Source organism: Danio rerio, chromosome 24, assembly GCF_052040795.2.
Source record: "Danio rerio strain M-AB ecotype USA chromosome 24, GRCz13ab, whole genome shotgun sequence".
Classification (NCBI taxonomy): Eukaryota; Metazoa; Chordata; class Actinopteri; order Cypriniformes; family Danionidae; genus Danio; species Danio rerio.
This window is the reverse complement of record NC_141044.1, coordinates 4,418,220-4,442,103: the sequence shown is the minus strand read 5'-3', so window position 1 is coordinate 4,442,103 and position 23,884 is coordinate 4,418,220.

Genomic DNA, 23,884 nt, shown 5'->3' with positions numbered 1-23,884 from the left:
CATGAGCTTGAATGGTTAGAATAGTCACAGCATATCTCTTGTCGGGAGTGCACGATTCCCGGCCAGTTCATAACTCAAGATACAGGATAAGACGAGAGAGTACAGAAAATCAGAAACATTCTTTAAATACAATACGCACTTCTCAAGTTAAGTACTGCACAAAGCAAATGTGACAGAAGTAAGTGTGAAAAGACGTTACTATTCAAAGCACTGCATTGAGTTTCTGAGTATAGCAGTAGGACAATGCATGTGACAAGATGAATGCGTTTTAGGCAGGCTTCTCGGAGGACTCCTGCTCCTTTTATCATTGTTCGGGAGAAGGACACACATCACTTTGTTGTCTGAAAAAGAGTCAATCACAAGTGAAGTGGGCTCATTAGAATTACTCGGATGCAGAAACTCTTCAGACAAGGACGCCAGCAGCGTTCGTGGCGCGCACACACCTGCGCTAAGGTCGAAATCTCAAACGGAATAAATCAGAGGCGCGTGGTGAGAGCGAGTACTTTAAGCGACACGCCGTCATTTATCTCCTTGTTTTTTTTTTTTTTAGTGAGCTGCAGATTTTTGCAAACACAATGAAATGCAAATTGTGTTTTTCTCGGAAGACTCTGTCACACTCGTGCTCACTTGGACACCAGTAATGCCCCTTGTCTGAGGTCCCGGCAAAGATCAGGTGATTGTTCTCCATTCCCGCCAGGCTTGATCGTCTCCAGAGTGCCACGGCACATGCGTAAGCAAATCAATCAGACCTTGTTCTAATCAGTTCCACTTATATCACCCTGAAAATAAATGATCTGTCCCAGGAGAGAGGAGGCAGGGCCAATCAATACAGGATAAGGTGAAGGTCTGTCCGGTTCCGGGCCCTCCAGGCTGAAGGTAGGGTGAGGGGACACTCGGGCTTCAGAGTAAACAGGTTGCTCTTTCCATAAAGTGATTTGTCACCGCTCCGGTTACTGCTGGCACACACAGCCCCCCTCGTCTTTCCTGAAATGTCAGTCAATAAACCTCCCGAAAGTGTAAGGAACAAGGGGGAGGTGTTTGAAGACTGCAAGGGGGTCGGAAGGACACTGGACGCAGGGCTGAATTCATTACACCTACTTAAATTCCATCTCCCATCCTTCTGGTCCCAAAACATGAGCCCCAACCCTCCGGCAGATGTTCTTCATCACTGCTTGCTCAGGCCGTTAGGAATAGGGATGTAATAATGGCTAGCCGGCCACACCAAAAAGCAGGGTTATGACCGTCCTGTCAGCAGATACTCTGGTCAAGTTTTTTCTTCAACGCAACAGTTTTATCAAGCTCTTCTCCTCATCAAACACATCTGGAACAACTCATCAAGTTATTAGTCGAAATGGGTGGGTCACATAAAGCGCAAAGCATATTTTGTGTATAATGTTAGGGGACGCATACACCAGAATGATGAGAATTCGGTCAGAATAGTGCAGTCATTTTGAAGTTTTTCCACATACTTTCACACTGCGAGGTTTAAAGCCTATTCACACCAAGCTATAAAGAGAACGTTCTAAAAACTGTTTACATTGTTAAAGAATAACATAGTTCACAACACAACTACACCAATAAACATACAAAGGAACTATGATGGGGTCACTTTCAGAACAATATTTCTCAGCTGATTAACGATAAAACACAGACAGCCAGTCAGAATCCATTTAAAAGTAGAAATGGCTGGGTCAGATAAAGCACATATTTTGTGTATTAGTGTATGCACACACCAAAAATAATGTGAATTCTGTCAGAATAGTGCAGTCATTTTGCAGTTTTTCCACATACTTTCACACCTCGAGATGTAAGGCCCGCCCCGTTCACACCAAGCAAGATAACTGTAAAGATAACAATATATATATATATATACATCATGGCAAAGATAAAATAAATCAGTTATTATAAATGAGTTATTAAAACTATTATGTTTCGAAATGTGTTGAAAAAATCTCTCCGTTAAACAGAAATTGGGGGAAAAAATAAACAGGGGGTCTAATAATTCTGATGTATAGTATGTGTGTGTGTATATATATATATATATATATATATATATATATATATATATATATATATATATATATATATATATATATATATATATATACATACATACATACACACACACATACTATACATACACACATATATATATATATATATATACATACACACACACATATACACTTTTACACTTATACTGTATATTGTATATGAACAGTTTACATTGATAGAGAATAACACAGTTTACACCACAATCACAACGATAAAGAGACAAAGAAACGATATCATTGGGATCGCTTTTTGGAGTCAGAATTCATTGAAAAGATAAATAGGAGGGTTAGGTAAAGTACAAAGCATATTTCGTGTATCATGTTAGGGTATGCATACACCAAGATTGATGTGAATTCTGTCAGAATAGTGCAGTCATTTTGCAGTTTTTCCACATACTTTCACACCTCAAGGTTTGTGGCCTGTTCACACCAAGCAAGATAATTATAAAAAGAAAACGATAAATATCCAGATAAAAATATTTTTAAAGAATAACATCGTTCACACCACAACTACAACAATAAAAATGAGGAACAATATTGATATATGGAGAGAGATCAGCACAATTGACGAATTAACAAATTGTATTTGAGTATGAACAAATCATTTTTGGAATTTACGAATTGGATTTTGTAAAAGTGAATCGTGTTGTGGATGTGTGGATGTATGTTTTATTTTTGAGACTGACCTGGCTCCATATTGATAGGATCACTTTCAGAATGATTTTGATTAATAATGAAACACTGACAGCCAATCAGAATCCATTACACATTAAAGGGCTCAGGTTATTCAAAGATGCAGACATCACTGTTGAAAAGCTGTTGATGTTAAACCTTTTTTCAAAGATTATTTAAAGGCAATGACTATCATGGAAACAATTGGATATACCATAGGAAATAATGCAAAAAAAGATTGATGGTAGTTCTTGACAGAAAGTCATGCTGGCAAATTGAATCATAAAAATAAAAGTACTTAATTATTGAGTAAGGGCAACTTAAATGTTTTATGTTCAATCCACTTAAATTGGTAAAAACTAATAAGTTAAATTGATTCCTTCATGTTATCATAATACAAATCAAATGTGTGTAACCCAACATTTTTTAAAGTGTATTCTGGCCCAGAACCACTCACTCAAATGGGAGACATAATTTTCACTGATAGCAACCAGTAAGACTTTGTTTGTTCTGCATTGACAAATCCAGTAACAACATGACACCTTAAGAACAACATCTTTGTTTACCAGCACACTCCAACCCATGGAAGCCAGCCAATGAGATTGAAATCTCAGATTTTCGGCAACTCCTGCCATCTGACTCACTGTAGGTGGTCCATGCCATTTGAAGCCGCTACTAAGCCCACCACCCAGAAAGAGCTCCCAACCACCACGGCTGATAGGCTCTGTCCAATAACCAGGAATGGTGCCCCCATTGTTTTCACAGACCACATGCTCTGATTCATTCAGTCCTGAGATGAAGGCCGAGTTTGGTTAGAAATCCGAGAGTCTGAAAATAAAGGCTGGCAGGATTCAAAGTGACTCAAAGATTCACAAGTGACTCATGTTTCTTTTTACTACCTTCAAACGCTGTTTGCTTTCTTATTCACTCTTCAGCTATGCTGTGGTCTTCAGCTGTGGAAGTCTCTGGAAACTCTAGGGAGCATTTTATTTTTTAGGAGTGTCCAATCACTCTCACTCTTTATTAGAGATAAACACATGTTGGAGGGGATCGTCTGAAAACAGATGTGTTATGTCAAGGACTTTCTCCCCTGTTTAACTCTTTTGAAAAATCAACTGTAATGATGCATCAGTTTCTCATTTACAAATAAATAAATAAATAAATAAATAAATAAATAAATACTGTGATTTGTTAGAGCTGAAATGTTTTGTTTTTTCTAAAGTATATTGGTTCAAACCTAAAAATGTAATTTAGTTTAAATCAAAAATATTTATTGTGGTAAAGAAACAATAAGACACTTTGCTGCAACATATTTTGTGATCATTTTTTGCCCCTACATCAAAGTATATTTTTGCTTTAGAGCTACATTAAAAACTTAAATGACTGTAATTTGTTACAGCTAAATGTATTAATTTTCTTCAAATTGTAGTTTTCACTTGAAAAAAATGTAACTTAATATTAATAAAAACTTTAATTTTGCCTGAAAAAATGCATTCACACGAGTAAAAATATTGTTTACTGTAGAGACCACTATATATATATAAATATATATATATATATATACAACAGTTCTGTCCGGTTCTCGAATCTGATTGGCTAATAGCCGTGATATATTTAAGTATTATCAGCACCCGTACAGCCTCTTTACCCTTTGTGTATCACTCCGCCCACATACAGCCAGCAAAAAGCAGAGACACTACAGATCTAAAGTTTAAAAGATGCTTGCTCAGCTGTTTAACTGTCAGCTTATGATTTGAACTCAATGCGAAAGAAAGTAGTTCCTCACACTAAAGGGTTTTTGAGACTCTCCATGTTTGATCTTGTTTTTATATACACTATTATGCCGTCAAACTGTTGTAGAAACGCAATTTCACACTCTTGCCAATGCATATATATATATATATATATATAGCCGTGCCATATTCTGCCAGTAGTAGCACTCATACCACCTCTTCACGCTTCATCTTTGTGCATTATTCTGCCCACATACAGCAACAACTGAGGACAATCTACAGTGTGATAAATGTTGCAGCTGTTGGACAACATTTTTTAGTCTAGAATAGTTGTTTAGATTGCAACTATGCAGTTTATTTATAAGGATAGTATTTTAATATTTTTAAAATATTAATCATTTCTGAGAAACAGCATGTTGGCAGCCATTAGCCTGTCTTTGAGCAAAGACGGTTGATGATGTCTATCCACAAGATAGGACCTTATAATAAGCCCTTAGAAGAATAAACAGGGTAGTGTTTACTACAGCTGATCAAATCATTATAAAACAACTACTTTGACAAAACGCATTCTTTAATTCTATCTAAAGAGGGTTCGTTGTCTGCTTTAAGCCATATTGAATAAAACGGGTTATTATGAGAAAGCAGAATTTTGCACTTAATCTAATATATAAATGTACTTTGAATGAAAGACACAATAGTTTCTCTTTTTTCCAGTGTATTTCCATTCCATCTGTGTTTTAAGCTAATCAACTTTTTAGCAAAAAAGAAAAGCATATAACAGGGTCAATTTGTTTATTGATTGTGAGATGTGCCGTTAAGCTTTCAGACGCGCTATTTTGTTTGTTTCACTGCGCCAGATGTTCTCTGTGATCAAGTGCATGTGTGTTTCTGTGTACATAAGCAGCTTCTCATGGTTTAGACTTTACCGCTAGCAGGGGGATACCACCAGAAGCTAGTCTCTGGCGTGTTTTCATGTTGGTGTGGTTTACTCAAGCATGCAAATCTTTTATTATAGTTTGTTCTGCATGTTTCTGCAGTTCTTAGTTAAACAATCTTAAAATATAATGCACATGCACAAAAGGGTGTGTATATAGGAACATGTTTGAAGGCTTGTTGAGTTGTCTGGCGGCTTGTACCTTTCAATTAAAAGACTAAAGAATGTGTTTGCAACGCCATGTTTCATGGCACACACGCTATTTATGTTTCTCAAGCTCCGAAATATAAACGTATGCTCTATTGGTGAGATGTCTGAAAGATCACATTTGTTTTGGATAACAAAAATACAATAATACAATATTGCCATGTTTTATAATTGTATTCATACATTTCGTGTGTTATTACAATCCAGTGGTTGAATCTTCAAAGCAGATTGGTGTATTTTACGTTATTTCCCTTATGTAATGTTTATGGGATAATAAAATGTCTGAATATAAATGAATGTAATGTCTTATAGTGTTTTAGTGAATGAGCTAACGAACAAACAAAATAAATCAAGAAATAAATGCAACAAACTAAAGTAAACAATTAGAGTCAATTATAGCAATAAAAATTAATTCAATTCAGTTCAATTAATTCAGACAAACAAACAAACAATAAATAAAAATGGGAAGATAATTATGGTCAATAATCACAATAAATACATTAATATTATATATTTTTTCATTCATTCAAATAAATAAATAAATAAATAAATAATGTGGAAAGTTGATTATGGTCAATAATAGCAATAAATAAATAAATATTCTAATTGTATGCATTCAAGCAAACAAACAAACAAACAAACAAACAAACAAACCAACAAATAAATGAATGTGGAAGAATGATTAGGGTCAATGGTAACAATAAAAAAATAATTTGATTGAATTCAATTCAATTCATTCAAACAAGCAACAAATTAACAAACAAACAAACAAATAAATAAATAAATGAAGAAATGTAATTAAGGTCAATTACATCAATAATTTAATTTAATTTAATTTAATTTAATTTAATTTAATTTAATTTAATTTAATTTAATTTAATTTAATTTAATTTAATCAAACAAACAAACAAACAAACAATAAATAAATAAATAAATTTATAAATAAATAAATTTATAAATAAATAAATAAATGTGAAAAGATAATTAGGGTCAATTATAGCACTAACAAATTATTAATTCAATTAAATTAATTCATTCATTCAAACAAAGAAACAATAAATAAACACAAACAAACAAACAAACAAACAAACAAACAAACAAACAAATAAATAAATAAATAAATAAATAAATAAATAAATAAATAAATAAAACAGTTGAATAAATAAATCAACAGAAAGAAAGAAACCCTAACCCTAACTCTCTATATGAGATGAGATGGTGAATGCTCTAGCTTTATTTTTAACAGTATGTATTAGTACATTTTCATTGCATAAGTCTTATTAACAAAAAAATATGCAGAGTTCCTTAATGAACTTCTGTTCTAAATCATTTTTGTAACCTTACTAAATTTGGAAACTTTCTTTGTTAGTCCTAGATTCATTTTATTCCAAAGCATGTTGCACAAGGCAAAAAAATACTTCAAGAACAATTTGTAGAAAGCACTACAAGCTCAAATAGCTATTAACATTTGCCTTTAGCGAGAGAAAAAAGGCAGAAAATAAGCGAAGTCCTCTGAGTAATTCCTCATTCAGACCAACATGTACAATATTCCTTTGATCTTGGATATTTTGATCTTGTATTAGTTTTTCATTGCTTTATTCAGGCATCTTTAACTTGCAAAAGCGTTTGGTGTTTCCATTTCATTTCCTTCAAATAAAGAATTCAAGTTATTTTTACTGAAACATACAACAACAAAAACTTGTATCGACCAAAGCGCCAAAGAAAATGATGCAAAGCAGGACAATTTTATTTATTTATTTTTTTTTCAAGAAAGAGTGAGTGAATGCTTCTTTGAATGCTGTCGATCCACAACCAGTATTTTTGTAATTCTGTTTTTATTTCTGATTGCATCTTGATTTGTATGACACCATATTTTTTATTTAATGTATATTAATAAGCGCAACACGGTGGCTTAGTCATTAGCACTGTCGCCTCACAGCAAGAAGGTCGCTGGTTCGTGTCCTGGCTTGGCCAGTTGGCATTTCTGCGTGTAGTTTTCATGTTCGCCCCGTGTTGGCGTGGGTTTTCTCCGGGTGACTTGAATAAACTAAATTGGCCGTTGTGTATGAGTGTGAATTAGTGTGGATGGATGTTTTCCAGTACTGGGTTGCAGCTGAAAGGGCATCCGTTGTGTATAACATTTGCTGGGTAAGTTGGCGGTTCAATCCGCAAGTTACATATAATTATTAATAGTTTCATGTAATTGCTTTAGTAAGTGTATGGAACGTGTGTAGGTACAGTATGTCAGCTTTAAGGTTGGTGAAACCCATATAAGTCATTGTGGATGGCCTAACCTCAGTCCTAACCTTAACCCTTTACAAACCTATTTTCAATTCAAATATTTATTTTTCACTTGTTTATTTTTTGTGATTGTTCTCTTACATCAAAATGCATGATTCTGAAAGCAACACTGTTATCATCTCTATGTAAACGGCAAAAATGGACATCATGCAAATTATTATTACATATTTACTGTACAGAGTTATATCTATATGAACTACATGAACTTTTCAAAATAGATTAAGAGAAACTTTAACTGTTAAAAAAGGCAATGATGTACTAAAACGTTTTTAAATGTGTTTATTTATTTATTTATTTATTATTTTAACATTCTTTGGTATAAAGTAAATTAAGTACTTACAATAGTTTATAAATTTAGTAAAGTTACAAAGTGGTTTAGAACAGAAGTTCATTTGAGATCTGTGCATATTATCTTTGTTAACAAGAGAGTTATGCAATAGCAATGTACAATCACATACTGATAAAAAATAAAGCAAAAGCATTCACCATTTATTGTACATTTTATAAATTTAATGATGTTAAGATATTGTAAACTAAAAATATATATTGTTAAAATATATTGTATATTAAAATGTTTTGTCAACACTGTACTAAATGCCATGCCTATAAAGCAACTTTAGAGAGAGAGAGAGAGAGAGAGAGAGAGAGAGATTGATAACTTACATGTATTCCAAAAAAAAGTTTATCACTTTTTCTACATCATCAATCTTTAAACAGTATTCAAAACATTAAAAAGATAAAACCAACTCTCCATCACTATCAACAATACACAGAACACTTTCAATAGACCATTTATCCACAAAAGATTTTAAATTATTTGTTAATTTGTAAAATGCATTCTCAATTTTTAGTCGAGCTTCTAACATTCCAAATAAAATGAGAGAGAGAGCAGCCTTAGTCAGTGCGTGCACATGGCTCCTAAATAGCATAAAAGAGAAATAGTGGATTTTACCCTCTGAAAATAAAAGGTGGATAACAGTGTCGTAATAAATAAAAATATAGCTAAAAAAGACATTATTTTTTTGGTTTGTCGCATGTAGTTGATCGTTTATGCTGTGGGTAAAAGGTGGGTTTCAATCCGGCTACCATCGCAAGTTGTTGTAAGTGCAATATTTCAAAGCAAGCACTGAAAGACTCTGTAAAATAGTAGAAAATATGCTAGCAGTTTATTCCAAGGTTTATGTATCGTTATATACAGCCCCAACCCAGACAATTTATCATTTTAAACTATTACAAATGTTATAAAAGTCATGTCTCAAGTCAGATCTCATAATACGATTTAAAAGTGGGGAAATATAAAAAAATAAAATCATGAAGCACAAAATATGGAAAACTGCTCATTTATGGCTAATTTAACTACATAAGCTTAAAATAAAGTGTAACTCAAAGCTGAAATATAAGTAAAAACATAGAGAAAAGTAATATGAAATCAAAGATTTATTAGAGTAGATTATTTTTCTTTCTGCATTCTAGTCATTTCCCATGACTGAATCCTCTCAGGTCAGAAGTTCCAGGAGGATATGGGTGTATTTCCGCTTTAGCGTATGAGGGGTTACGAATGCGGAAACCCCGTCAAGTCAAAAACTCCACTCTGGTTGGCTGGAAGCAGGGAAACCTCAGAGGACGAGTGGCCCTTTCCCATGCACGCTTCAGCCAATCAAAACAGCTGAAAACCACTCGTTCCCATCAGCCAAGAGTGGAGACTCGTGACCCCCGGAAAGTATGAGTTAAAACCCACATCACATCAGGCCACGAGCTGCAAGCTGGAAGCCAGAAAAGGGTGAGAGTGATGGAATGGATTAGTCTCAGTGTATTGGTATCTGCTGATATCTTTATCTAATCCCTGCTGTTTGCATAATGTCGCCTTTGGCTTGCTAAGCTGAGGTCAGTAGAGCTGTACTGCGGTCAATCACCAGCATCAACATTGACATTAGTAGCTGTTTCCATCCAAAGATGCCAATTAAACATACATTCATTCATTTTCCTTTGGCTTAGCTTCTTATTTATTAGGGGTCGCCACAGCGGAATGAACCACCAACTATTCCGGCATATGTTTTACGCAGCAGATGCCCTTCCAGCTGCAACCTAGTACTGTTATAGCACAGTACAGTACAGTTGAAATCAATATGATTTACCCTCTTTTGAACTATTTATTCTTTTTCAAACATTTCTCAAGTGATATTTAATGCAGCACTGACATTTTCACAGTATTTCCTATCATATTTTTTCTCCCGGAGAAAGTCTTAATTTTTTGGTTTCACTAGAATCAAAGCTGTTTTTAATTTTTCAAACATTTTAAGGTCGTTATTATTAGCCCCTTGAGCAACATAATTTTTTTTAACGTCAGCAAGTTTGTCCAATACTGTCGTCCGATTATTTTTTGTGATTGTTAAAATGAAATCACATGACTTTTTTAAGCGCATACTAGGATTTATTCAATAAATGTGTTCCGATTGCAGTTTATTCACATTTTTTTGATATTGGATAAAAAGTTTATTTAACTTAATTGTTTGCTTGCGTTTTATTTGCAGGTTTGTTTTGTGTTGTTTAGTTTAAGCATCGTATACGTGAAGATTGCGGTGTTGATTTTTACATTTTCCTTTGGTTAATTAGTTTAGTGAGTTGAAATTTAGTTAGATTGTTTTGTTTTGTTTATTTTGTTGTTCTGTTTTATTTGTTTCTCCTGTTTTTGTCTGATTCAGTTACTAATTAATTTACAGTCTAAATTCTCATATTTAGTGTCTCTTTTCATTGTTTGATAAATGACTACTTTTGTTTCACATATCCGTTATCATTGTTTCTTCTATTTCACCCAGCATCAGAAAATCGTCTCACCCTTTTAATAACTAAACACATAACACACATTTTCAACCTAATCTCGTTATGGATACACAACTCTGAATATATATCTGTAGAGTGCAAAATATGTCTAAGAAGGAGCCTTTTTTCTTTGCAGTTTTTGTTTTCAACAAATCCACCAGAGGGAGCTGTTGACTGACTAACAGACTGACTAGCTGATTGGCTGACCAATCCCTTTACCTACCCCCTTCCCTAAACCCAACCAATAGTGTTTTCTAAAGCAATCTAGAAATAGAAAAGTCCTCGCGGCTGCCTGATTTTTACCTTCTTTTCAGATCTTACCGCTTTCTCACCCTGTTATTTACTTGTTTATTTTATTTTTTATCTTTTGTTTTTGATTTACCTGCTTTCTGGAACCGTTCTTCGCCGGACTCAAATTCCATTGTTACGGTCAACTCTGCATTCTGTCTCAAGTCCTCCGACATACGTGGTGGTAATTGGTCTGCTATTAGCGTGAAAAGAAATAGAAGCCATTGGCAGTGTCATACTGAGCTGTAGCGTTAATTTTAAAGACAAAATGCAGCAGACATAGCTCTGGCTAAATAAATCGTGCTCTCCAGAAATGTATACGGGGATATGTTTTCACAATGAGTCTGTTGCATTTTTTTATGCTATAATCAAAATATGCATTAAAAGGAGGATGGAACCATAGGGTTAACTAAATCTGCATTCTGTAGAACTGAATCCCACTCAACTGGTTTAACATTGATGCAACTTCATTTCTATTTCTTGCCTGTTTTCTTTGTAAAGCTGCTCAAGCTATAAACATACAAACATTTCCATTGTATACAGTATACACATAGTATACTTGACTTCATTTGAATTACACAACCAAGGCATTTGATGATCTGTCTTGGATTTAAACTTATCGCCCCGTTTTCGCCTCACCTCAAAATCCCCGGGTTCATTAGTCATCCATTAAGTTCATTAAAACTTTATGAGTGTTTTCGACTTGTGTTTCATAAGCGTGCTGTTACAACAAAAAGTTTGGTTCTTCACAGATCTGCGATTGTTCCTCTTCCCGACTTCAAAAAGAGTTGCTCAAGTCAGCGTGGGGATGGATGTTCAAGCCGAGGGGGGCATTGGAAACCGTCATAACGCTTAAATGTGAGACCTCTAGCCAGGCCGGACAGGAACAGATGTTTCTCATTATGCATTGGCCAGAGCAGGGTTTGTTTGTGTTGTTTAACAGCCTCTTTCAGCCTCTTTCTGCAGAATATTACGAAATTGCGTTACCCTAAAATACTGCCTCATTAACCTGCTTCTATACAAGTCTTTCAGCTTTTATCATGAGTCGTGTTTCATGAATCTCATACCGAGAGCTTCACATCACAAACACACCACAAGTTTCACAATGTTTTACTCTAACTATCGTGTTCACTTCAACTAAAAGCTGCAGTGCCTTACAATACATGTAGATGTGTGTTCTTGGAGTCGACTTGTTTTGTTTGTTGTGGTCTGAAGAGTAGCTGGTTGAGAATTGTCTTTGTGTACGTGTGCGGTTGCATGTGTGCATTTTTGTGTGAGTGGCGTGATAGTGAGGCATTGCTATATCCTGCAATGGACTTCCTGTGGTAACGCAAAACAGGACATGCTGTTCTGTCTGTAAGCAGCGGCTTCAATGAGTCACACTCATACAACCATGAAGGGATATCCCTGCTCCGGCCCTCCCACACACACACACACACACAAACACGCACATACACACACCCAGGCACACACATACATACAGTACACATATATATGCATGTACACACAAACACACACATACACACACAGGCACACACACATACATACACATATATTCGCATGTACACACAAACACACACATTCGTTTTTACAGTACATACGCACGCGCACACTAACACACACACGTTCACAAATGTGTGAACACTCGAACACACATATACGCACACAAACACACACATACAAACACACATGTACACACACATACGCATGTATATATGCACGCATATACATAGACACACACAAACTCACACACACAAATGCAAAGACACATGTAGGCACGCACACATACACACAGACACACACAAGTACACAGACATTCACACACACACACACAAACACACACATATATTTACATGCACACACACAAAATTTCACACTAACTCATGCACACACAAACACGTGCACATAAACACACAAAATTACAAACCCAAACACGTGCACACACACACACACACACATAGACGCACACACACACACGTTGTATTTTCATATCTTATGGGGACTTCTCATAGACACAATGCTGCTTATACTGTACATGATGTAAATTCTGTCCTCCTCCCCCACCACAAACCCTCTCAGGACGCATTCTGCTCTTTTACATTTTCAAAATACTTCATTCTGGATGATTTATGAGCTCTGTTCCTCATGGGGACCAAAAAATGTCTCCACAAGGTCACAATTTACTAGAGTTAAGGGGACTGTTTGGTCACACACACATACACATACACACACCCAACCAAACCCAGACCTGCCCTGATGATTCACCATGAAGGCACGGAGCCCCTAGTGAGGGGTGTGTGGGTGTGTGTATGTGTGTGTGCAGAAGATCCATTCCAAAACACTGCTATCCATTGTGTTATTCGCAGATGACTTGGTTTCTTATGTAATCGAGGATTATTTCCCCCCAAAAAAAAGTTCTCTGGATTTGTTTACATGTAAGTGTTTGCATTTAACTGTCAAACAAAGAAGTGTGGTCTATGTGTAAACTAATTTCGAGAGGATCACGTACTTATGATTGATCCCGCATCAGCTTCACATATTGCGCCAATACAGATGAGCACTCCGACCCCTCTCCGGGCCAGTCAGCGTTTCTGTGCGGGGTTGCATTTTCTCCCCGTGCTCGCATGGGTTTCCTCATGCTACTTTAAAGTAGCATCTTAGACACCCCATAGTCAGCTATAGCTCAGCTATTCCTAACACATTCACAAGCAGGGGAGTTCTCGAGACCTACCTGAGCTCAAACTCCCCTCTCGCCCTTCAAACACACTGAAAAAAAATATTCAAAGATGACTCCTTGGATTTACTAAATTCTTTTACGTTGAGTGGTTGTAAACAATTTATTTGAGTTGGATTTAAACAAACAAATTAAGTTGAACATTAATACACTTAATTTGTTTGATTAAATTCAACCCATATAAATTATTTGCAACAATATTGCAGACATAATTTTTTTCAATGCAGGAAGGAGCCCTGGGCTCGAGGATATTTTGAGCTTAGGGCTCTCTCCTGGGAAAGCATGCCAAATATCCTTTATAATCAATCATCAAGTGTAAACTCTTGAAAAAAGTTCAATAGAGATGTTAAGTAGTTATGCAATGCATTGCACCATGACATGCATGTGTTATGTATTTGTATATCTAAAGCATGATTTCTTTAACCGAGCGACATGGTGGCTCAGTGGTTAGCACTGTCGCCTCGCAGCAAGAACGATGCTGGTTCGAGTCCCTTCTGGGTCAGTTGGTGTTTCTGTGTGGAGTTTGCATGTTCTCCGTGTGCTCGCATGGATTTCCTCCGGATGCTCCGGTTTCCCCCACAGTCCAAACAATTGCACTATAGGTGAACTGAAAAAAAATTATAATAATTGGCCCTTGTGTATAAGTGTGTATGGATATTTCCCAGTACTGGGTTGCAGCTGGATATGCCTCCGCTGTGTAAAACACATGATGGATAAGTTGGTGGTTTGTTCTGCTGTGGCGACCCCTGATTAACAAAGGGACTAAGCTGAGGGAAAATGAATGAATGAATGAATGAGTGAGTGAATGAATTCCTTTAACCTTTCCCTTTAAATTATAGCTTATTATACATTTTTATACCAAGGACTTGATCAGTTGGTGACTACATATTTAAAAAAACAGGACTATCATACAGTTGAAGTCAGAATTATTAGCCCTCCTGAATTATTAGCCCCTTGTTTATTTTTTCCCAATGTCTGTTTAATGGAAGCAGATTTTTTTCAACACATTTCTAATTGATAATCGTTTTAATAACTTATTTCTAATAACTGATTTATTTAATCTTTGCCTGCCATGATGACAGTAAATGCCGGACCTTACGCATGCGTTTTATGCTGAAGTATATTTTAGCCTTAACTGACTACTTTGTAGCTATTTACACACAACACAGCACACAACTTTGTGGATTTCTGATTTCTAATGGGTCATTCAAAAAATTAGTTTTGCTGTTTGTTTAAACTACTTATTTATAATAAGCTGACTCAACAATACTTAAGGGCTTTTGTTTGATAACTTAATAGTTTTATATTCAATCAACTTAAATTTGTAAAAAACAATTAAGTTACCTTAATTGATTTGTGTTGAGCCAACATAAAGAAATTGTGTGGGGCCCAGCATTTTGTACAGTGATAGAAAAAAAACATCTTTTTTCTGCTTTTTGCTGCTTGTTCAATCTACTTGAGCTGAATCAACACAATTCTTGAGTGTTTTTTGGAACAACTTTATTATTTTATGTTCAATCAACTTAAATTTGTAAAAAAACAAAAAAAAATAACTATTTTGTTAACTTTTTAATTTCTGTTTGTACTACATCAACTTAATTTTTTTACCAACACGAATACATAAAGTACAGTAAGATAAGATTTGTGTATGTGTTTTTTCCTCAAACCAGTCAACAATTACTCTGTTATTACTCTGCTACACTGAATTTAAACCTTAAATTGTTGTGAAATAATTTCTCTAAAGAAATAAATAATAATTAACATAAATAAATAAACAAGTAAATAAATAAATTATTGAATTAAAAAATAAATTAAATAAACAAATTAAATAAAAGTAAACAAATACTTCTAAATTAATTAATAACAAAATAAAAATAATAAATAAATAAATTGAATAAAAATTAAAAATACTAAATCAATTAATTATGTATTAATTATTTATTAATATTAATTAATTAATTAAAAATAAATATATATAATGATAAATACAATTAATTAAAATAAATAAATAAATAAATACATTTAAAAAATATTTCCAATTCTGTGTTCTTGCGTGTAGTACTCTGCAGAAGTAACATGCGCACACTCTTTTTCATTTGAAGCTTAGTGTTAATATTAGTTAACTATTGTTTGAAATCATCATCTGCTGATTATCAGTGACTCATTTACATACACTATCCATGACTAAAACTGCTGACTGTTATTGTGACATCAGACCGAAATCACGCATTCTTCACAAAAGATTAGTAGTTGGAGGTTCACACAATGGCAGCAGTTCTCAGATGCATATGAGCATTATAATAAAGGCTGTTCAGTGTGTGTGCCAATGTTTCTAACATATGCAGCTTCCTGGAAGGCCTGATGAATGACTCCTGCAAATTTTTTTTCAAGGCTATTAACTTGAGTGCCTTTTTATTCAGTCTCATTACTTTTTAAACAGCTATAGGAAGTCGCGAGGAGGTTTCTAAAAATCCAAATGTCTAGTGAAGCTCTTTAAATACTGTGTTTTTTGAACGTTCTGTAAATGGCTTGAGAAAAGGAGAGCAGAGGTTGCAGTACTTTTTTACGGTTTGACAGATCATTAAATCTGAGCACAAATGAAAGCTTTTGTCTTTTTTTCTGACTGCGCTCTGACAGACACTTCTCCAACTCGTTTCTTATTGGTCCATTGAAAGAGAAGTGAATATGTGGCCTGGCACTGTTTATGTGTGTGTGTATGTACTGTATGTGTGTGTCAGGGCCACTGCTGTCTCCATGGATATAAACTCAAAGACACACACACACACACACAAACACACACACACACACGCTCTGGTGACACACAATTTCCTCTGTACTGTGTGGCTTGAGTCGGAAGAATTTCTTTGAAGTGACATATTTGACCAATTCTAGTTATTTAAAAATAAGAACATCTAATATTTAGGTAGGATTTTTACCACTACATGGGAGCTATATTTTTAAAAAAATATAAGCTGTAGTCTTTTTTACTGTCAGTGCTTGCATTACATACTATAATACTGCTATTTATTTATTTATTTATTTATTTATTTATTTATTTATTTATTTGTGTTGTTTTTTATTTACATTTTTATTACATTTTTTATATATTTTTTTTTTTTAAGTAAATGACAATAAATTAACATAAAGCAAACATTTTAATCCAAACTGGAACAATATAAATAAAAGTATATGAATAATACTAAACACTGGCTATTGAACGAAAAAGTAGTATGTATTTATTTATTTATTTATTTATTTATTTATTTATTTATTCATTTATTCATTTATTTATTTAATTTATTTTTTAAGCAATGCAATGTTTTGTTATTTTTCTTGTATGTATTTAATATTGTTTGGTATTAATGTTAAATAAAACTATTTAAACATTTTTTATTTAAAAATTAAACTTGAAATGCAAAATATACATGTTAAATAATGTAAATGCAACTTATAACTTAGAAATATTGTTTTACTTAAATTATGGAGAGAAAATAAAACATGTAAATAGCAAAAAAATATTAAATAAAAGCACACAAAACAATAAATAAATAAATAAACGTGGATAGATAATTAGGGCCAACTCTAGCAATAAAAATAATCAATTTAATTCAATTCATGCAAGCAAACAATAAATAAATAAATAATTTTGTACTATTGTGCATAAGGAAAGTACACATCGTTTATTGAAAGCTCAGTGTGCAATATTTTAAAGCTTCTATTTCTATTAATAAAAACATTAAAAATAGGAAAAAATGTAAAATGATTATTATGATATTTTAATCTCACAATTCTGACTTTTTTATGTTTACTCTATTGCATCTCACAATTTTGTCATATAATCTCAAGCTTATTTATTTATTTATTTTAAACCAAACTATTTATACATTTAACCCTATTTCTGTATATTTTTCTACTTTTAAACCAAAACTATTTCTAATTCTGTGTTCTTGCTTGCAGAACTAACATGCTCACACTCTTTCTGTCATTTAAAGTTTTAGTGTAAGTATTAGTTTGCTATTGACATTATCAATAACTACAGTTATTAAAGCATGTTTGTTAGCTGATAATGTATGCGACCCCTGATTAATAAACAAACTAAGTCGAAAAGAATTAATGAATGTTCTCATTTGTCATAGTCTCTGAAAATAACATGCATAAACTCTTTTTTTATGATAATTTCATGTTTGAATCAGTGAGTATTTAGCAGAGTTTACTATTGTTTAAAATGATTATTACCTACAATTATTAAAACGTAATTTGTATACTGAAATAAAGCTGAAACAAAGGATTTAAACAGAAATAAACAAGAGAAAAATGATATTAAACTGAACATACTGCATGGGTTTAAATAGCTAATTTAAAAATTAACAAAAGTACATAATAATACTAAGAAAGAAAACAATACTGAGATAAAGCGAATTACAGTGTTTAAGCGCTGTTCCTTTCAACAACAGACAACTATTTGCTTTGACAGAGTTGCCATGGCGATTTCAGCACGTTGCTACACTGTCCGTTTTCTTTTTCTCTTTTCTTTTCTGAATGGCCAAGCAGTGAGCAGCAGTGAGTAAAGCTTTCCACGGCACAGCCCACACACACACACACACACACATGCACGTGTTCCTTCCTCAGCCTTTATAAATAGACATTAGTGAACGAGGCTGTCATTTCAGGACTCGTGTTTGCTCATAAACACACATCGCCATGGAGAGCTTTGCGTTTGGCCGATTACAGTAACAGGAGGGGATTCCCTTTCACATTAGAAAAGTCACGTGGTTTTTTTTAGGCAGTCCTCAACGGTGGAGGTTTCCTTGCTAATGCTAGTCATGTTCGTCAAATCATCAAGTCTACAGACCAATGGTAAAATAGCTGTTCTAGTCAAGAAATAAAAACAGAAAGTGCTTGCTGTCAAAACAAAACTCTGAATCATCCAGGAGCTGAATTTTGAACTTGACTATATATGCAATATTTATTCATTCATTCATTTATTTTCCTTAAGCTTGGTCACTTTATTAATCAGGGGTTGCCACAGCGGAAAGAACCGCCAACTTATCCAGCATATGTTTTACACAGCGGATGCCCTTCCAGCTGCAACCCATCGGGAATACTGGGAAACATCCATTCACACTTCCTCACACACATACACTACGATCATTTTAGTTAATTCAATTCATCTATAGCGCATGTCTTTGGTGGAGCACCTAGAGTAAACCCATGCCAACATGGTGAGAACATGCAAACTCCACACAGAAATGCAAACTAGCCCAGCCGGGGCTCGAACCAATGACCTTCTTGCTACGAGGCAACAGTACTAACCACTAAGCCACCATATTTCGAATATGTAATTTGCTGTTATACACAGCTTCAGTTTACAGTAGGCCTAGAAACGTATATGTATGTTGTCAGTTCAAGTCCTTTGTTTTTAGTTTGTTGTTTGTAAACTGATGACTTTTGCTGTTTGTTCAAACTTCCATATTTAAAATGAGCTAAAGCAACACATTTATTGAGGTTTTTTTTTCACGGCAACTTAATTGTTTTATGTTCTATACACTTAATTTTGTAAAAGAAAAAATCTAATTTAACTTAATTACTTTATGTTTTCCCCACTCAAACTGACTGTGAGGAACTCTGCCTTGTTGACAGTGTGTAGGCTATCACATTAGAAGACTTTTAATATATTCTTACAATGAAAGAAAATGGTGTTGGATTTACAACTGGCGAAATTACAGTGGTTGCTAAGAATCATTTATTAATTTATTTTTGGCCATTGTTGGGACCAGTAAATATACTGTACATTGTAAAAAATATTTATTTTATTATATTTAATATTGATTTAGTTAATTTGGGGTGGAAATTGGCTCATTTTTCCAACTTTCCTTGATTAAAACAGTTGAGGCACAGCATTTTTGAATCCATTTTGCCAATTTCCGGGTCTGGTGGAAGCACTTTTAGCTTAAACAGTGCTCAGCATATATAAATACATCCCATTTTGAAAATTAATATTTTTCTCCATTTTTCAGTGAATATAGCCAATGTATTTTGGTGCATTTAAACAAAACAGATTTATTAAACAGATGTATTTATTAAAATAGTATTTTTGTCACCAAACATATTTAGAAATTGAAAGATAATACAATTAAATTTAAGCAAAATATTGCAAAAAAAAAAGTTACAAACTACAAAATTTCAACTAAAATTTTCAATGTTTTTGCTTCTCTTGATTTTTCCTCTTTCTAAAATTTGTATTTAGTATTTTTCTATAACATAAAGTTATAAACTGTTATAATTGTTAAACATTAAATGTCGACAGAGCAGAGATCAACATCCCAAAATGCAATTCACAACCATAAATAAACAGGAAACACTTGTGAATCACAAAATACGTAAACTGTTAATTAACAGATCTATTTTACAGTGTATGTACCTCTCACTCAATTTTCGCCATGCACTACTTGTATCATCATTTTTATGTAAAATGATTTGTTTCGGTTCTTTTGAAAAGAAGGTTCCTCAAAAACAAAAACACAACCGCAGTGCTCTGTAGAGTGTCCCAAATCCCTCACTTCTGAGTCTGTGTATCAGTATGTCATGGCTTTAGACAGCTAGTTAAGCAGTTCTCAGTGTTTTGGAGCAGAACTCAGGGCTCCTTCGGGTTCATTTATGGGTCTCTGGGTCTGCACATTTGCTTCCAGGCAGAAATGATGTCACTAATGCCAGACCTATTTACAGTCCAAACATGAGGGAATTTCCATCTTGAAGTGCTGTTTTTATTATAAATAGAAAGCCGTCTTGGTTAAAGAGAAGCTTGATGTGCTGACTTCACAAAAGCTCATTTAAAGGAGCAGTCAAACTACATATTCTAATTCTATCACAATTTACTTTATTTCAAGAAGTTCAAGAACTTTCAAGAAGGCTGCTGTTTTCCAATGAATAAAAAGACAATATAACTCTTTTAAGGTGTCATTGCACTGTGAGTATATACTGAGTGATATTAATTAACTACATGCTCTTTACTGTTAATGTCATAATTACTTTTAATACTTATAAATACTTTTTAAAAATCTAATATTTTTAAATAAATAAACACATAAAATGTTTTCTTAACATAGAATGAAATAAAACAATAAAATAATGAATTAATAAATAAATAAAATAAAATAATACAAGATTGAATAAATGAATAAATGAATGAATAAACAAACAAATTCAAACAAAATAAAATTAACTTAAATTAAATAAAATTATAAATAAATAAATAAATAAAATTAATGAATGAATAAATAAACAAAAAGAATTTAAATATGTAAAAAATAAAACAATAAATTAAATAGTACATCAATGACTACATAAGTAAATTAATTCATAAAATAATAGTGGGCGAGTGGGTGAGTGGGTGAATTAATTAACAAACGAATAAATGAATGAATAATAAGAAAGAAAGAATTAATTAATTAAAAAAATTAAATAAAATAATGAATTTAAGAATAAATACAATTAAATGAGTGAATGAATTAATTAATAATTAATTAACGAACAAACGACAGTAAATTAATACTAGACAATATTTTATTGCGCATTTAAAGTTCTCCGAAGCCATACTTTAGCATGAACTGAAACTGAAATATTCTCTGAAAGTATTCTTTGCACTCGTGTTCATTTGTAAACAAGCAGCGAAATCCAGTGATGTCTGACATTACAGATGTCAAATCTGCTGCAACATGTCATGTCTGAATGCACACCAGCACCAATGAAATACCCAAACTGCCAGAGAAACGAGAGAGAGAATATTTTCAGAAAATAATTGCTGGTCTTTTCCTCAGACAAAGCATTCGAGTCTTTCAGAAGACTTGAAATACAATGTGCAAGTGATATATGTTACATATAATAAAAAAATATACTGTTACATCCTATAATATTCATTTGGAAACTGAATAAAATGTTAAAACCCAAATGAAATACTGTTTGAGTTGTAAGCATTTTTCTCGGTTACAGTTTATTGTCCAATTCACGCTATATACAAATCATTAACTACAATTTTTGAGTAAAGTTAATTTAGCCACATGCTCTTATGCAGAATTTACTCAGTCTCAAGTAAATTCTTCTTCTGTTGAACACTAAAGCTGAGTACCTGTAAAAGCAAATACTATGAAAGTCAATGATTACATGTTTACTAACATTTTTCAAAATGTCTTCTTTTGTGTTTAACAGAAGAGAAATATTTAACTGGTTTGAAGTGAGTGGAGGGAGCGTAAACGATTACATAACTTTTATTTTGGGTTGAACTATCCCTTGTGAGTTCTTTAAAAGTTTATTCAATCAATTAATCAATTAATAAATGAAATAATGAATCAATAAATAAAAAAAATAAATAAATTAAAATAAAATAATAAAATAAAAGGAAAGCAAATAAAATAAATAATACATTAATGAATACATTCATACATAAGTAAAGAAATTAACTATTTAAAATAAAGAGAGAGTGAATGAATTAATAAATGAATACTTGAATAATTAAATTAAAATGTTTAAAAAATACATAAATAAACAAAAAAATAAATAAATAAAATGAAATAATGAATTAGTCAATAAAAAATCACTAAATAAAATAATTAATTAATTAATTAATTGAATTCAAATTAAACTTAAATATTAAAACAATTAATAAATAAATAAATAAATAAATAAAATTGTTTAAATTTAATTCAAATAAATGAAATGAAAGAACAAATGAATGAATCAATTAATAATCATAAAAAATAAATTAAAATAAAATAAAATAATGAATTAATGAATAAATAAATATATAAATAAATAATTAATAAAATAAATAATGAGTGAGTGAATGAATGAATGAATGAATGAATACATAAATAAATAAATGCATAAATTGGATTGAAATAAATTAAAATAAAAAAATAATAAATCTATGACTAAATAAATAAATACATAAATAATCAAATAAATAAAACAATTAAATTAAATAAAAATGTTAAAATAATGAATCAGTGAATGAATGAATGAATGAATGAATGAATGAATGAGGGAATTACCAAATAAATAAAATAATGATTAATAAATAAAATGAAAGAATGAATGAATCAATCATTTAATAAAATAAAACATAAAATAAAATAAAATAATGAATTAATGAATAAATACATACATAAGTAAATTAATCAATAAAATAAAGAGTGACTGAAAAAATGAATGAACAAATAGATGCATAAATTGAATTTAAATAAATTAAATTAAAATATTAAAATAATATATCAATGAATAAATAAATGAATAAATAAACTAATAATTTAATTTAATTAAAAATTATAAATAATGAATCAGTGATTGAATAAATAAATAACAAAATGAATGAATTAATGAATTATTAACTGAATCCATAATAAAAATAATACAAAATGAAATACAATAATGAAATAATGAATAAATACATACACAAGTAAATTAATTAATAAAATAAAGAGCGAGCGAGTGAACGAACAAACAAATGAACAAACACATAAATAAATAAACAACAGTAAGTCCATCCTAGACAATTTTTCATTGCATATTTAAAGTGTTTTTAAGCCATACTTTAGCATGAGATGAAACTGAAATACTGCATGAACTGAAATTGAACTTTTTAAAGTTAGGATCAGGGTAATATTTATAATTTGCGTAATAATTAAAAGCATACTAAACTGCACTACCTTTTCCACAATTAAGGGATGGTATAACATATTTGAAGTATTTTAACCTGATTGCAAGGTAGTAAAAGCACAATACATTTTATTTTCTAATCTCCTCGTGGGTAAACTGTAAACGGCTGTTGAATATAGCCTAGTTGACTGGAGCCTGTTGTGTTTGCTGGAATACTGAATGCCATCTTGATAATGGTCCAGTTCAGCAGCCTTGCAGAAATGGAGTGTGAGATTCAGATGTCGGTCTGTTTCTTCCAGTCTCTCTCTTTCTCCACTCAATGTCTGCCATTCGGTGGCCATCTGCCATGTTGGACTGATGCCTTGAGACAAATAACTGAAGTGTGACTGGGGAAGTACAGCACGGCTTCAAATCCTTTTTCAACAGTAAAAACTTGGACTGATTCTGGGCCTACTGTGAAGCAAAGCCGTGTATCATAACAAATTATGTA